The sequence below is a fragment of the Thermobia domestica genome, chromosome 3 (assembly GCF_964235325.1).
Source record: "Thermobia domestica chromosome 3, izTheDome1.hap1.1, whole genome shotgun sequence".
NCBI classification, from domain to species: domain Eukaryota; kingdom Metazoa; phylum Arthropoda; class Insecta; order Zygentoma; family Lepismatidae; genus Thermobia; species Thermobia domestica.
The window spans coordinates 101,014,513-101,033,200 of NC_137456.1; positions in this window are offsets into that span (position 1 = coordinate 101,014,513).

Here is an 18,688-nt window from a genome sequence, read left to right on the forward strand (position 1 = left end):
TGTCCAGTGGCGTTATTAGTACCATTAAATGATTTGATAATTCAAAATGTGGTCTACGTTAATTCCAAGATATCCATTATGAAGGTTGGTATATCTAGCAATGCGTATATAGAGTTGATTCATCTCAAACAGGATAGTTATGGGGGGAAGGTGGTATGGAGAATATGGGCAAATGCATCAGTACATGGTAAGTGCAGATTTTTTGTCAAGTAAAGTGTAATTAGGAGTGTTAGTTTTCCAATTAGCCAGTTGAAATGTCTCCAATATCTGGTTGGATGACTCTTCTCAGCTAAAGCATTGTCTGTCTTTGTTTATCATAGTTGCATTTATTGTATACTCGGATGTAATTTTGAACCATACAAAGATATTGACGATGGAGTCGCAACGTGGGATCATTACGTGTGCGTGCGTAGTCCTTGTACACTCTCCGAGCCAAAGATACAAGAATGAGATATTGAGGAGGCAATTTAGGCCGGTAAAGATAACCCGTGGTTACAGTAATATGGTTTGCACTGCTGGTTTGAATCCTTTGCGTAAGACGATCTAAAATTGTGTAGAATGTAAGAATGTCAAGTGGAACTTGAATATCTGCTAGCATCTCATGTATATCATGGCACTAATTTGGCCAATCAGCACGATGAAAATTTGGCCGAGAACAAGGAACTTCCGGTGGTGGTTTTATTTTATCAGGAAAAGTAAGTCTTCCTTTACAGGATCATGATCGCTACCAATAGAATCAAGAATACTGATATCAAAATATGGCAGTATATTTGGTAAGGTAGTGATCACATCAGGAATTGTATTAGAAGATGGACGGGCTGCTTTCGGCAACAAAATTTCACTATTCGTTTGGGAGTTAATGAAATCAGAAATGAAATGTTTTTTTGCAGTACTTCTACTATAGTAGTTAATGTCACCAATGACGGTGTTAGGCCGGAAACTAGTACACAGACAAGTGAAAAACGAATTAGGTATGCAAACATGTAGGTGAACATATATAATTGCCACAGTGATAGGTCTGGACTTAAATAGTAACAATATTATGCTCCGATAGAGGTTCAGTGAATTTATAAATAATGGTTTTGCTGGGTAATTTATGTTGAGTGCCAATAGGTGTTCCATCATTTGCACATAGTCCCTGTGGCCTATTGTGGCGCATGGATTGATAACCAGGAAAGTTTCACTCAGAAGAAAACTATGAACCTTATGCTTATGTAAATAGAGCAGTAAGTAAGCCCTTTCTGATACATAGAGACTGGATATTGAGGTACAGAAACGTTATAATAAAGCCCTTATCCACGATAAATCACAGTAAAACTTGAGTTGTAAGAGGATGGATTTGAAAATCACTGTCTGTCCTGAAGAAGTTGCTTTGAGATCCAGGTTATAAAGTATTTTATTTGATTGGACAACTTGATGGATTATATGAGTCCGTAAGAGAGGATGGATTCGGAGAGCAAGAAAGAAATGAATCATGTCTTCAACAGTAACGGGTTCTCGTAGAGAGTTATGCGGTGTCATTGGTATAGCGGATGTACATAAAAGTACCACTAGCTCGGGTTTGGTGGGTTCCGCTGCATAGAATTTGTTGTATTCGCGGACGTCCGGAATAATTAGCAAAATGAGCGGCTTTACAGTTGACACATTTCGCTGGCTTATCTCTGGTGTTCTTCTGGCATTGGTACGTACAATGAGAGCCTGCACACGTAATGTACCGAGGCAAAGGTTGATGAGTTCCTTGAGAATACTCAAATCTTTGACATTTGAAGCATTGCAAGTAATGTTTCTTTTGTGGTGGTTCTGTGAGAACTTTCATGTGTAGCAATAAGTTTTCTTTGAAAATTCTGGTAACTTGTGTGAAGTAACTGTGTATTGGATATGAAGTGACGATGAGATAATTGTATAAACTCTAATTTAATTCACTAAATTAGATTATTTTATTAAATTACATTATTAACGAAAGAATCATGAACTCTTGAAAACCCATTGGAAGAAAATTTTGATCAGGATTGTACATTCTCAGACACCTGTTGTAAACACATTTTTGTTAATAAGCTCGACTAGCTTCCTCATTACCTTTCCGCATACCTTCAAGCATAGCCTGATACTTCCCGATTCTTTGGACAATAAACTCATCATTCTTCAGCCAAACCACGAGGAACACAACAACAAGGGGTATTCGCCACGAAGTTGAGGAAGGTGCAGGATCATCGGAGACAAGCAGATCCCACCATTGGAGGACGACCGACTCCATGTTTAAAGAATACCATTCTGCCGGTTCATTGCCGCAGACACTTTTGTCAGTTGAGATTAGTGGAATGAAAATGTAAAAGGACATCCTAAAGACGCATTATTGTAGAGACGTATCACGGAGAGAGTTCGACGCCCCTAGCAGTCCAGCAGGATTGAGTTCCAGTTATTGGCTGCTACCATAACATCCAGGTTCCTTCACGGCAAACCCTTCATCGTTCCAGATGACCAGGACGACGCCAGCCTTGTTGGAATTATCAGGCTAGGGCTCATTCCTATTTCTTAGTTACATCCTTTCTCTTTCTCGCCTGTTTCCCATAACTAGTCATTTTTCAAAATTAGAAACATTTGAATTTTATTTAAATTCAATCATAATTTAGTTTTAAGTACCGTGTTGTGCATCAGTTCCATCCCCAATTGTTACATTATTCTATGAGTATTTTTAGAGATTATTCTGAGCTACAACTGATGGCACAGCACCGGCACACTTGTAATCAGGAATAGTGGGATAGGGACTTTCCCTTTCCCGCCTTTACGGCTCTAGGTTCGCATTTGTAAAACGGAACATATTGGGTAATCCTTCTCCTTGAGTGGTATTGTGATGTCTTCAATACTTGTATCAAGTGGAAGGCGGCGAATAATTGCTTTGATGGTCTCAGTTTTCTTTAATTCTGTGGCATATTGTAGTTTGTTGTAGGAACAAACGTTTTTGCACGACTTCCTAATCTTTCTGAAGCTCGCACTTAAATTTTGTGTATCCTTTCATGAATAGTAAAGCGACTTCTTTGCCGTAATTTTTAGTTATTAATTGTTGTAACTTATAGCCTTGGGTAGGAGGCCAATCATATGTGTATATCCAAGTTTGGGTCACGTCTAAGGTAGTTTTCATATCATCTATTTTTTTCATCCTTCTCAAGTTCAGTGTTTGGAGTGGAAGCTTTTTCTGTGTCTTCTGTGGTTTTTCAAAGGATTTCATAGGTATTTGATGTTGGTATAGGCGCAGGCGTCTGTAATGATCTTAGGTTTCTTCTTGATTTGTACTTGGTTGTAAGGACAAATATTTTGAACGACTTTGTAATCTTCTTGAAACTTCGAATATTTTTAAACTTTCGAATTTTAATTTATATTCTAATTTCTTCGAATATTAGATGAGAATTCTAAACGTCGACATAAAATAATATACCTTGAGAATTTGAAACAATTATCCTATAGACAATGTGAGATTGTTCTAAATTAAGAACTTTCTACCTTAATACACTAGCCTATTGTAAGTAATACTTTTTGATTCAAAAATGTGAATTTTTTAGTTTTGTAATTCCTGCCTTTGAATCCAAAGCATAAATTGTTTGCGTCATCTAAGATTCTCCAATAAAACTATATAACAGGAGCTACCTTTACCTTTGTGCAGAACAATTTCTTCCTAAAATGAAAGACAAAAAATTGTCACTAGTCTAAGCATGAATCCTAATATGTTTCAAGAGTGGTTGAGAAACGCCGTATTTTGTTTATCAGTCTATAATCGCTCTTACGAAAAAATGTTTTTCATGTTGAATGTAACCTAGTAATATTCGAAAGGACAGCAAAACAAAATATATATCATGATTTAATTCAGAATACACTGTTCTGATGTAATACATCATATAATTCATTCTAAAAGCTTTTTGTCAAGCAAATCGCATTTGGTGTAAATATCAGTGAACAACGTTGAGATTAGGTTCAAAGTCCTTCTTATTTAGGTTTTTGTCGGTTTTTTTTTTTTTTTTTTTTTTTTTTTGCAGCAGTTCTTTAGTACTTCAACCTTTGTCCTATTTGAGCCCCGAAACTATCAAAACTAGCACCGATTGATATTTCTAAACTAATAAACTTGATATAAAACATATCAAACAATTTGCGTTGATTTTTCATTTGGGAAGCACGACTGAATTTTGAATGAAGCGGCTCCTGTGAGCCACCTTGTAGCTATGGGTCTGCACCAGACACGTTGTATAGTAATGTAGGTTAAAAATAGTATAAAACTATTATTTTTTAGGGCATTAGTGCTGTATCACCGGACAGTATCAAAATCGAACAAAAAAGTACGCTATGAAAATGTACTGCATTTTGTTATATTTGGTTGGATTTAGGGGTAAAGGTAGGGGGGAACACGGGGGGAGGTCGTTCCTCCGCTTTCAGAAAATATTTGTGGCGTCCCCCCGCTTTCTGAAAAATTACAATGGGCAAAGGTAGGAACAAGGAACGGTTTGAAGTTAGGCGTTCCCCTACCTTTTCAGGTCCACTTTTACTAATGTTAGGATTACATTAAGTTACGTTAGATTACCGGTACGTTACACTGGTGGTGCAGTTTTACTACATGCGGGTCCATAGTATAAGCAGCAACAGTAGTAGTAGGAACGGGTAGAAGCACCGCAGGGGTTGTTTGTGTTCTGTTCTCGACATGAAATGAGCAAATTAAAAACTTGCCCATATTTTTCTGTACATTTTACAATTTATGTAACAGCCTTAACATACACGAGCCATTTCGACACTGCCTTTCGCTCCACTATATCATAACAAGAGTACCTCTCCGCTAAATAGTACATCTGCCTTCATATACAGTGCCGCTTACAACATCAAAAATAACCAACAAATACAACCACTTTCTTCATTTTTACTCTTCCCCTTAACGGACTTTCACTAATTCTTTCTCACAAACTTAACTCTTACGATACCAAGGTGTTTTCTATAACGTAGCATACCAGGGGGGAGGGCTTGTTGAACCCATAGAGGAAAATTCATTTTCAAATTAAATTCTCAGATGTTTTATTAAATAATCAGTTATAAATGAAATAGTGTCCCCGGTGGATGGGTGATTAAGGTCGTCGACTTGCAATCAAGGGGTCCCGGGTTCGATTCCACAAGTGGGAACACAAGTGGTTTGGATCCTACGTTAAACTCTAGGTCCCGTCCTCTGGACGTCATAATCATCCCATGGAAGGAAATGGCAAACCTCCATGGGTTCGTCTCGCCCAGGGACATTCGGGTAGAACACCACATCATCACAATCATCATCATCATCATAAATGAAATTATATATGTAGGTTATACAATTAGGTTATATTATTTTAGGCTACAAATAGGTTATTTTAGGGTACAATATTCGAGTTCAGAATATTAGCACTGAAGCAACGAAAACACTGCAATGCTATAAATCAAAACATCTAATTCGCAGGATGTTCAAAATATTAGTTCTATTTCCAGTACTACAAAATCTCCGACCATATTCAACAATAACAAACAAAGTGACAATCATCAGTGTTGTCAAGACCTTCAGTGTTGCAAAACATTAGTGTTGTCAGGCTAAGACATGCCAGTGTTTATTTGTAGCAGAAAACAAAAACACCAAGCCGCAACGATATCTTAAGTCATAACGAGAAAAAGGTAACATGCACTACCAAGGGAGGGGTGGGCTTGTTGAACCCAGTTCGCATTATTGCCCTATACAAAATAAACGGGAACCCGTTTAGAGCAAAATCAAGCAAGATTCTTTTATTAACATAACATTACACAACGTTAATTTTTTTCGGATTTTTTTTTTTTTTTTTTTTTTGTCCAGAGAAGCACATTTTACAATATAATTGGCTATGGGTTCAACGAACCCCACCCCGTTGGTATCGTAAGGGTTAAATAAATTCTTCAATTGAACCGGTAAATTTCCTAAAATTGGTCCGGCGATACAGCACTTAACCAATTTTCAGTATACAGAAAAAAAAAGAGCTGCCCGCAAATATCTCTTCCCCTCCGCTTGTCCCCCAAAAAGTTAATGCTACCGTCGTCACTGGTTTGTAACAATTCGTGATCAATACGTAATAATATCTTATACCCTTCTAATAATAAGGCATCGTCGTCTACAGAGAGACAACAGATGGCAGCTGTAATGTTAAATAATGTTACTAGATGGTAGGAGTAATACTACAAGCGCTGCGGTTGCAGCACTTAGTTCGCAGATTTCCAGTAGATGGCTCTGAATGTTTATCAAAGCAAATGTTGATATACCGGCAGATGAAGGAAAGAAAGAAATTACTTATATGCACTAAAAAAGGAAAACTTATTTTCAATATATGTTTGTCACGTTACTTTGAATTTGATTGAAGCAACCTGTTTAAGCAAAATGTTGCGTAATTCCAGTGGGTCAATAAGTTGAGGCTGAGATGGGTTAGTAAATACGTTTCGGTGTGGGCATGAAAAAAGGCAAACATCAATCGTTTACGCCACCAATATTTCATTACCAATATTCATGTATGAATTTAAATGTACGATCAATCCATAAAATAATTTATCATATCCGGTGTGCGAGTATATTATTTAACTCGAGAGAAAGATGCGAATCTACTAACCTAACTAAAGCATTTGCCCATAGATAGAAAAAATGAAAATTTCAGTTCTACGTTCCATACTTATGCCGACTTGGTTAAAGGAGACGGGGGGAACGGAAGAACCACGAGAAAATCCACACACAACGTGCTTATCCACTACAAAGTCCGCTTGGCGCGAGCTGGGATCGAACCAAGAACTCTATGCACCATAGGTGAACACTCTACCACTGAGTCACCGCGGCCCCATAGATAGAAAAGAGATTGATATATGGAGTCCATATTTAGGTGGAGCAAGAAGGCGTGCTATTTTGCCCGCTCCCCCTGCACATCAAAACATATTTAAAAAATTAAGGGAAATACATGAGTAAAATAACTAGCTTTATTACTATTTTTACAGTGGCAGATTTATGTATCTTGTGGCCCTAAACAATTTATGCCCGGAGGCAGTGGCGTAGGGAAGATGGGGAAGGGAGTCGGCCCTCATCAAAGGGTTCCGATGATGTACTTTGGTACTTTGGTACTTTGATATTTGTATTTTTTTTCTCGGAAGAAACAGCAATTGCCTTCCACGTACTCTATTCCGAAACAAAATACGTCATTAAACAGTTCGTAGACAAGCTGTGTTCGCCGTCGTCTTCATTCTTTAAAAATATTAGCATTTTTTTGGGGGGGGGGGAGTATGGAAATCGAGTTTTCCAGGAATTTCTGCTGTTCAAAGGTAAGAAAGGAAAGCGTGAGAGCGGCCTATATGCATATGGTGACCTTGAAGTTATAGTTTTACTGTTAGACATAGCAATGACCACAGTTATCACGTATCTTCTTTGACCCAAAGCCTTTGCAGACTGAGCCAGACAATATTGAAAAGAATCAGTTCCTTTCTCATCATAAAAGGAGGTTCCGAAAAAAATCACTTTACTTTAGCTGAAGGTTTAAGAGGAATGGACATATTTGATCCTAAGAAATGATTGACCTCAACAAAAAGAGCAAAACACGTGACCTCCCATTGCCTATATTGAATCATTCACCGCCATTCCCAATAGGATTAACTACAACAGGAAACCTCGGTTTAATACCATTCACTTCTAGTCACAATTGACATCAATCAATGGATTTCGATAAATGGTCAGCAGTTAGTTTTCTTAACCTACAAAGAAAGAAAGGAGGTAAAAATAGAGCTTTTCGTTTGTTGTTTAAGTTTCATTCAGATAAAAAAAAAAAAAAAATGAGGAAAAGTTGTTAACAGGAGAGGATGGAAAACAATAATAAAGACTTGTAGTGTGTGACTATCTCACAGCAATCTCTGATGTTTGATCAATTAGAGCAGTTCAGAAGAGTTACTTGAGTTAGACGTGTTCAGGATGTCGAAATAAGAACTTACTTTGAAATTGAAAAAATGTCGCAAAACATTTTACAAAAATGGTTAATTGTGTTAATTTCGGTGTGGAAAATGTGCAAAAACAGCAAAAAACAGCATATATATATATATATATATAAACATTATGGTCCCCAAAGTTATAAAGTTATCTTTATGGTCAGTAGTTTAGTAGATGACGTCACGCAATGTTTTCTTGCCAGTGTTGATTGTGAACTAAGAAGTCGTTTGGACAGAAACCTAAACTAGTCAGAAATCTAACACGAACAAATGTCGATTCATCTCTGCGGCTAGTTCTTGAAGAGATATTCAGCTCCAAAATTGATTCTTTTTAAAACTACCTTTTCTGAAAGCCTGTAGCCCTCAAAGAAGACGATAATCGATCAACGTTTGTGACTTTTTTGTCCTGTTGTTTACAGTTGAAGTTTGCAAATTGAAATTTGCATAAGTCAGCACATGTTATGCAAGTATGTTAACCGTAGCTTTCCTAAAGATTATCGAAATTTCTTATAATGTTTCATATACTTTGTTTCTTTCGCACTTTGGGGAGCGCGGTGGCTCAGTGGTAGAGCGTTCACCTCTGGTGCTTGGGGTCCCGGGTTCGATCCCAGCCCCCGCCAAGTGAACTTTGTGGTGGACAAACACCGTGCTTGTGGGTTTTCTCGGGGTTCTCCCGTTTCCTCCCACTTTCTTCATTTCTCTCATCATCACCGTCTCCTTTAGCCTAACCGGCATAACCGTGGGACGTAAAACTTAAAGATTTCATTTCATTTTTTCTTTCGCACTTTCCAATGGGACTTAATGCGTTTTGGTTGACATCACTCAAGAATAAAGGAATAAAATTGAAGTTGAATCAAGTTGAACCCCAGAGTTAAAGATCATGTTTTAGACTAACTCTCGTTTAAAAAAGTATTTTCTTGTAATAAAACGTGAAGCTTAAAAGTTATCGCTGTTCATTTGGATTGAAATTGATGCAGAGCAGGTCGATAAATTAAAAAAATCTCCAATTAAAAATTAAATCTATCGCTTCTACGCCACATCTTGTGTTGTGGTATTTATAACACAATTCGATAGTTCATGTAGCTGAAATGACAAAAAATTAATGTTATTTTGCCTAAAAGTGTGAGAAGAATGGATAAGTTGTATAGAGTTAGAAAACATATTAATTATTTCTTTCTAGTAATGTGTATGTCCTTAATACTATGGCCCACGAGGCGAGATTTTAAACTATCTTAGATTGACAAGTATATCTGCCTCGTTTCATCTCAGGTCAAAAAAATCTGTCTCATCTCGTCTTGGGGCTAATACTAATCCCAAATTTATTATGGAATATAAAAACAATAAATTCCTCTAGAAGTAAGAGTTTTCTTTTTATAAATCAAACAGTTTGTCTCTGAAAACAAAATTTCCAATGGATGCGACATTTTAGAAGCATTTCTCCTATATACAATATATTTTTCTCCCATATGTAAAAATACAATCAAGAAGGAGACAACGGACTGATGGCATATTAGTAGAATGTCTAGAAGAGCGAAGAACAGCAAAATGATTATCAGTGAAGCTTCATGACGCACACTTCTTCAAACAGAATCAGGAGGTAAGCAGGAAAGCCATAATTCAGTGGCGGCTACACTCAGAAAAATCCTTTCTGCGGATAGCGGTATATTGTACAAATATGCAGAATCCTGATGCTTACTACAGAAATCAGTGCGGAACATACGTTATCCGTATGCTACATAGGATTGGCCTTAGATGTTACATAATGCCGTTGCAGGATGTCTGATATCTAACCGTCTTCCTTATATTACATACATATACGTATGTATGTTACCTTCATCAGCTATATGTTATATACGTCCGTTTGTATGTGAGATGCTGACCACCTTTATTTCATACGGCAAGTACGTACAGATGGAACACTTATACAGAACGTATTATAAAACATCCGTTTTCAGTTATACGTTTGCTGTACGTAAGTCCAGAAACTACAGACTTTACAAATGTAACGTACATTTTTACGTACGCCACATACATTTTTTTCTCAGTGTAATTGCTTGCACGCCTAGACAGTCAATGCTTTATCACCAAATATGTCATTTCAATACGTCTTTGATTGCGACAGAATTTTGATATATAGCTATTGCAGATTATTCTTCTGCACATTATTGTCCATGTTGGACAGAATAAAGCCATAGTTATGCGAACATTAAATCCGATTATCCCAGAACTCAATAGAGAATTGCATGCGGAATCCTAATAACCACGTCATGCCACAGACCCAGAACGCGGCTTTCACAGGTCACCAGTCGCATCGTAAACGTTGGCGCATAAGCCCAGCGTTATTATGTAGCAACCACTATTACCACTCGTAATGAGACTCGTTTGCTGAGATGGGATATGTATAAATATAAACGGCTGTGTTTATAGTGGACTGCACAGCAATATACATTTATAGAGATTTCACATTTAGAGAGCCAAAATTCGCGTTGGTTTCTTCTTGGATGAAGTTCGTTTCTGTCTGAAACGTTAACATGGCCGTATCAGTTTCTGGAGGTACTATGACGTCTGCTTTCTGCACCACTACTCCGGTAAGACATCATAGTATGAGGCGCGATTGGACTTCGTGCCCTCTTGCGTCTAATACCAATTAAAGCCTGTGACAAACATCTTAGCATTTCAGTTAAACGAATAAAACGCAAGCTCTGACGCTACGTTGGCAAGTGGTAAAGGGGTGTGGCTATGGCTAAGCAGACAAACTACAGCGCGATCAGGTGAGAGGGAATAGACGTGCATGTGTGCAAAATAAACGTGGCAACACCGCTGGCCTCTCATTTGCTAGCAGCATTTAAAGCGAACTTGGAGCGCCGCCTTCAAATGCCAAGATGTTTGTCATGCCGTTTAATGGGTCTAGAATCAGCCAGTGGAGAATCAATAAGATGTTGCTCTGGTTGTGGTCTCTTTACTGCAGGCTTTGCATAGAGCTACTTTCCAAAATCGTAACGCATGACTACATGTGTCACGAAAGGGATCCTATACTTCCTGAATGGAAACAGTATTTCATTGCTTTTTTTGTTTATTGCGTGCACTTGACCTCTTGCGAACTGAACAAGACTAGTCTGTATTTGTACAATGCCTTCGCAAGGCATACTTTCCAGAACTACGGTTGATGAGCTTTGGCAACATTAGGCAGAAGCATGGCTTGCTATATGTAAGGAGGACTTCCAAAGATTAATCAATTCTATATCTCATCGTGTGACAAGAATTCTAGATGGCCACCTGGATCCAAGAATTATTGAACTCTAGAATTTCTTATATGCTTTTGCGGCGGCATCACAGTTGTACAAATCTGTAAGTACACTTATCTTATTGTCTGACACATTTTGGAACTACCGTGTGTTTTCTCTTCGTGGGTTTTCTCGGGGTACTTCCGTTTCTTCCCACTTCCTCATTCCACCATCATTCACTTACCTTAATTATCGTCTCCCTTAGCCTAAAGGGCATAATCGTGGGACGTTAAACTAAAATATTTCATTTTTATTATTTCCTAATAATGATTATTTAAATCATTATTATTTTCTAATAGTGATTAATTAAATTTATTTATTATTTCCTAATCTTTACTATTCTTCTAAATAGATATTGAATTATGTAAGTCATACAATATTTTTTATATATATACAGAACTCAATACAATTTAATTCCATTTTCCTTCTTCCCTCCCGACATCCAATAAGGGAGTTATACAATTTCTTCACTCGTTTGTTCTTAACATTCGAAGGTCAATTTTTGTACGCGATGTGAGGTTTTAAATCCTATTATTCTCCTATTATTTGACTTCTTACCAAATGCAGTCTTAAATTTTTCCAAAAGAAGGCTTTAGTCGACTATCTCTTTATTTGATTACAAGTTTGAAATATTTATTTTTCCTCTTTTTGTCTATTTTCTAGGTAAACTCAATAGGCTTATAAATAATACCTCAATTACCTTTTCCTTTTCTCAATTCTCAGGAAATTTTGTGGAGCTTATTGCCTAGCATCGTCAAGTCAATCAATGCTCAGCACTATTGTCAGATAATAAAGAGGAGACTGAAGTGTTCTACTCGCAGGAAACGGCTTGGTCTTCTATTTGTCGTTCTCTGTTTAGATGACAATGCGAGACCACACCCGGTGGCGGCTGCAACACAAAACTATCTTGACACCTTCAGTTAGAAGCGCCTTGACATCAATCGAACAGTCTCGACATCACATCCAGCGAGTTATCTCGTTCCGACCTTAAATAAGGCTCTCAAAGAATTGGACTTTGGAATCGAAAACGAAGTGATGACAGTCGTGTAGGAGTTTTTCCGTATTCAGGACACGTAGTTTTTTTTCAAGAAATATTTCTAAATCTTGTAAGCGATATGACAAACGCCATCAACATCCTTGGTTCTTATGCAGAATAATAAAATAAACCTTCTAATTTATTTTCGCAGTATAATTTATCTTCCATAAAGATCAGTGTTAATATCTGTCTATAGCCATCAGAGGAGCTTATTTTACGACTTATCCTCGTACTTCTATGGAAACAACGTATGGAATCCTAATACGGAGACTTTCCTGTTATAGTTCTGAAGGTACTATACTGAGAAGAACATCAATTGTGGAGTACTAAGAACTTTCGCAAGCATGAGCTTCCTCTTAGCTATACAATTAGCCCAGAATCTTTGGTGCGGGAGACCGAGTTCAATTCCCGGTAGGAGATTATGTGGTTCAGATCTCACTTTAGGCAGTAGATTCACGTCTCACATAGGCTCTGTGCTGAACAGCATGTTAAACTCCAATTCAAATATCAACCAATTACAGGCATAGTGTCACTTAATTTTATTGATCGCACTTTATGTTACCGTAAATATGTAACCTTAGCCTCGACTGGGTGGTGGTGTAATTCAGTTGTATTTGATGCTAGATAATATAGTTGGGAACTGTCTATACTGTAAGTCCTGACTTTGTATATGGTCTGTGCACCCTCCAATTTTAGCGGATTCGAAGCTCATGTTAGTAGCAAGTCTTGTCTTTCATAACCTCGGAGTTGCATAAGGATGCAAAGGAAGAAATCAACAGAAATGCTGGTGTGACCACAATGTTACGATGGCAATTACCCATAAACTCCATAAACTAGTTGCTCCCAAATCAAAACTGGAGCAGAACACACTAATGTTTCGTATCGTGCAGAGGTGATTGGTATTGCAAATTCCATGCAAAGCTTGGGAAATTCTGTCCAAGCCTATGGCAAGTTGGCCCTTGTCGACAAAATCTGACTGATACGAAAGACAATTTGGGTACAAAGCCTCATAGTCAGAATCTTGTGAATCAATACCATCAGTGGTAGTGCGTAAAGTGATCAAGAAGTACTTTCGGGCACTAGCAGTTCCAGAAGGAACGTTTCAGGGGTGGGGGAGGGTGGATTACTAAAACGATGAATGTAGACTGGAGACGAGGAAAACGAAATTTTACTTCCGAAGCAGAATAAAACACACACACACACATCTATCTATCTATCTATCTATCTATCTATCTATCTATCTATCTATCTATCTATCTATCTATCTATCTATCTATCTATCTATCTATCTATCTATCTATCTATCTATCTATCTATCTATCTATCTATCTATCTATCTATCTATCTATCTATACACTGTGACTCAAAAAAGTATTTATACACTCAAAAAATTAGTCGTAGGTTAGTTATATGTGAGATCGGAAAATTAAACGTGGTACTGAAACAAAGAGATGGAATAACACTAACATTTGCATGAGTTGAAAATGAGCCGAGACTACAAGGAGACGAACACATTGTGAATCACGTAATTATGTTACTCAAAAAAATATTGATACAGAGGGACTGTTATCCTTTTCTGTACCTTGAGCGCTTGTACTGTCTAACTGGAGCAATCATACTGTATCTGCAGCAAGGGTTCATTGCATACCTGTTAGTCTGTCTCGTTGTGAGTGCTAGTGGTCAACATGGAGTGCAAGAAAAGCAAACTTTCCTTAAAGCAACGCGATGGGGCTGTTTCTCTTTATAAACAAGGTAGGAGTTACCATGAAATTTCTAAGACTCTATTAGTTTTGGTACTGTTAGTTCCATCATAAAGAAGTATAAAGAAACTGGAACAACAGAAAATAGACGAAGATAAGGATGCCCAAAAGTGCTTACACGCCACGACCAACGAAATGTAGTCAATTTAGCACGTAAAGCATCCTTCAGTGTCTTTGGGTGAAGAAATCGCGTCAAAATCTATTTGCACTGTGAATCCTAAACTATACGAGATATGCTACATAGTGACAATTTTCATGCTAGGACAGCCAGAAGTAAACCAAGCATCTCAGAAGTAAACCGACAAAATTTGCCAGTGAACACCATACCAAACGTAATGAATTTTTGGATACTGTTATATTTTCCGATTGATCGAAGTTTAATATATTCGGATCAGATGGCAAAAAATGGGTATGGCGAAAGCCAAACAGTGAAGTGCAATCGCAACATATTATCCTTACAGTAAAACACGGAGGAGCAAGTGTGAGGGACGCATGGTGTCTTCTGGAGTGAGAAACCTATTTTTTATTGAAAGGGTCATGGATGCTAATAAGTTTATAATTGTGTTGCGCCTTAACTTATCAAGCAATGGGCAGAAGTTGGATCTTAACAGGGTCTTTGTTTTCCATCAGAACAATGGCCCTAAGCACACTGCTTTGAAAACTAGGGAGTGGTTATTGTATAACGCTCAACGACGGTTTCTAACTCCTCTACAAAATCGAAATGTCAATCCTATCGAACACTTGTGGGGTTATCTGGCAAAAAAGTATAGAAACGTCGTCCTTCGAGCAAAAAATGAAATCTTTGAGTTTTACGTCCCACGGTTATGCCGGTTAGGCTAAAGGAGACGGTGATGATGAGTAATGAATGAAATGGTGGAATGAAGAAAGTGGGAGGAAACGGGAGAATCCCGAGAAAACCAACACACACGGTGTTTGTCCACCACAAAGTTCACTTAGCGGGGGCTGGGATTGAACCCGGGGCCCCAAGCACCAGAGGTGAACGCTCTACCACTGAGCCACCGCGACCCCTATCTTTCAAGCAAGGAAGCACTACAAAAGGTACTTTTGGACGAGTGGTCTAAGATTTTCCAGAAATGGCCAAAACGCTGGTTCGGTCCACTCCAAGGCGTCTTGAGGCAATAATTTGCGTTAAAGGTATGCACACAAAATATTAAAACCTTGATTTTGTAATATAGATTGTTAGAACCTGTCGAGATTTGTAGTTCGTGTTGCTGTATGAATACTTTTTTGAGTCAAAAAGCCCTCACCACGGCGACTGGAAATACGACTTTGGCGCTTAGATAACTTAATTGTAAAATATGTAAGTAAGGGGTGTGCAACTTGGAACAGTGGGCGGGCCAATCACAGAGCACTAAATGGCGTCGCAGGCCTCACTGTAGGTACATCATTTTTGCGACAATTGAATAGTATAGTATTAAATGATGGAACATGCTCATCGTAATTTACATCACAATAACACAAAACAATTGTTATACTGGTAACCAAAATATTTACTCACTAAAGAGGAGCAGAATAATGTATTTGGAACTTTGTCGGTACATCTAGCAATCCTTATACCGAGGGAAATTTTCTCCTGGAACTTTGTCGGTACATCTAGCAATCCTTATACCGAGGGAAATTTTCTCCTGGAACTTTGTCGGTACATCTAGCAATCCTTATACCGAGGGAAATTTTCTCCTGGAACTTTGTCGGTACATCTAGCAATCTTTATACCGAGGGAAATTTTCTCCAAGTACCTGCGCTTGCCAAGTGGTTGTCTTCAGGGCATTTCCACGTTTCGCACTGTGTGATCGATGGAAAATTTCCAGTTCACTCTTAATAGGTTTTGTAAAAAAGAAAAAAAATATAATAATTATTGTTTTCAATAACTGACCAGCGGGCCGGAAGACAGGGCTAGGCGGGCCGCATATGGCTTGCGGTCCGGCTGTAGCACACGGCTGATGTAAGTCAATATATCCACTAATAAGTTGGATTAGTGTTATTTTGGTGTCTAGTATTAAAAACTATAGCCTAGGTCAGAAGAAAATTTTTGAGTACTATATACATATATATATATTCACATTCATATATTGATAGAGACTATTGTCAATCCACTACTGGATAAAGATCTTCCAACTTTTTTTTTCACAACCATATATCTTGGATAATTCTTTTCCCTGCTGCTTTCCACTGTTCCTTGATTTCGTCACATCGCCTTAAGTCATTTCCTGGTTTCTCCTTCTCTCTTGGTATGCAATACAAGAACTGTCTCCCTCTATCAATCATAATTTCTTCTTGAAATGCTTCCGGTCCAGTGCTACCCCAATGCATTTATTTTCACGATAATATCTATCACTCCTAATATTGTATGATTCCTATGTTTTTTTTTCCTATTTTAGTAGATGTTACAAAGTATATATATATATATTCAGTGGCGGATCCAGGATATGATCAACGGAGGGGCTAAACCATAATTTGCCGTTTTATCCGTGTAAAGCAGAATTGAAGCCCATTTTATCCAGTGTAAACCTGAGCGTCAACGGGGGGCTATAGTCTCTTAGCCCCCCTTGGATCCGCCCTTGTATATATTCATTCTTTGTTTTGTAGTCTGGAAACTGTGAATGTCTAATTCGGTTAGTGTCCTTATCTCTAACCGATGTGCCAAAACAGGTAGGGAACATTCATTGAAAATTTTAAAAACTTAAAAAAAAACTGTATTTAATTTTTAAAATGAAATGTTTCTTTCAAAATATGACTGAAGCCTGACTGTACCAATTACATTTTTGTTTTGAGGGAATTTAGACCTCATGAAAACAGTGCTAACTTGATACGAACTGCTGCCAAAAATTACATATTATATAAAACTGACGTACTTGCTTTTGTTTTCCATTTCGACGTAAAACGGAATAATAATAATAATAATAATAATAATAATAATAATAATAATAATAATAATAATAATAATAATAATAATAATAATACTCAATGATTCTATTATTATTTGAGCTGTCTGAAATTAGAGTGTTCTAAGGAAACTTTAGCAGATTTCTGAGCTTATGCATAAGATAATTTGAGTTCCGCGTATTTCACACCGTACCTTATTCCACAACAAATTAAGTATATTAATTAACGCAACAATCACGTGAGCAAGTTTCCCATTGATAGTGTTTCATATCAAGTTGTCACTATTTCCATACGGGCCAATTCCTCACGTCATGAAAAAAAAAAAAAATAGTAGCTCTGGCTTCAGACAGATCAATTTCACCTTTAAAGTTACTCCACATGAACATCTGTCTAACAGACTTAACTTATCCACTCATTTACTGTGTTCACTTGTAATTTCGTATTTTCAATTAATGGAATGTTTAATTTGTTTGGGAAGTTGTTTTGTTGAACATCGCTCTAGTCTTTTTTATTTTCATTTTCAATCCTCCTTCTTTGCTTCTCAAACTATTCTAACTTGCAGATCTTTGCCGTTGTTTGCAAAGAAAACGATATCATCAATGAAACAAAGGTGGGTGAAATGTCTTCCTTTATAAAGGTTGATTTTTTACGGATTTCATTGGCTCACGAATCAAGGCTCATGGATTTCATTTGGGTCTAGAATTTCTAACAGATGTCCGGTTTTCATGCGGTTTGTGGCAAATGATCAAAGAAGGATGGGATATTTATGAGATCATGTTTACTGGTTTAAATTCCGGGGTAATATCTGCCACATCTCAAGAAAAATTGCAAATATTCGCCACTGTACCTTACAATTGGAATCAAGTGCGGTGCAGTGTGAAGATTTGAGTTTTCTTCGTACAAGGAAACCTCGCCAAGTTCAATAAGAATAAGAAATAGGAAACTGGGCCGTTGTATTGGAAATTGCGCTATACAGTTCTCTGCTACTGTATGAGTATAATCAGGACACAGTGAGAATAGTCTACTCTTTGGAGCAACATGAGTTTGTCGTTAAAAGTGTTTGATAAATGAAATCTGTTGTTTCTTCCCGAAGATCATTTAGAAACAAATTTGCCTCACGTTCTGCCCCAGATAGTAACATAATATACCTATGGTCACTAGTGAATAAATTGGAAGAAACATGATCGCTTCTCAGTGAGACAGGGAAGCATCGGACCCTGTAGGCAGCTCTTGTGGAAAATGTTATTTATCGACTCCTTAGGTCGCCCAAGAAATCTCTCCATTGTTTGTCGCAAGATATCGGCTGTAGCTATTCAACATGGGATTTTTGGGTGTTACCACTAACACTTAATTTATATTCTGCAATTTCGCTTCAAAACCTCATTCTAATTGCAAGGTACACTGGCGAATATTTGCTGTTTTTCTTGAGGCGTGGCCGATATTACCCCGGATGAATTTAAACCAGTAAACATAGTCCCATAAATATTCCATCCTTACTTCATTATTTGAAACAAACCGCATGAAAATCGGACCTCAGAAATTCTAGACCCAAATGAAATCCATGAGTTTTAAAAGAATCACTCTTTATTTATCCCTTCTTTCTCCTACTTCAGAGATCGAATCACATACTGAAGTTCGTTTGTAATAAAAAGTCTTGTAGATATAGTATCATCCTGACATTCCCTCCATCCTTATAGTTTTTCGACAGCCAAACAGTTGGATATTTGCTG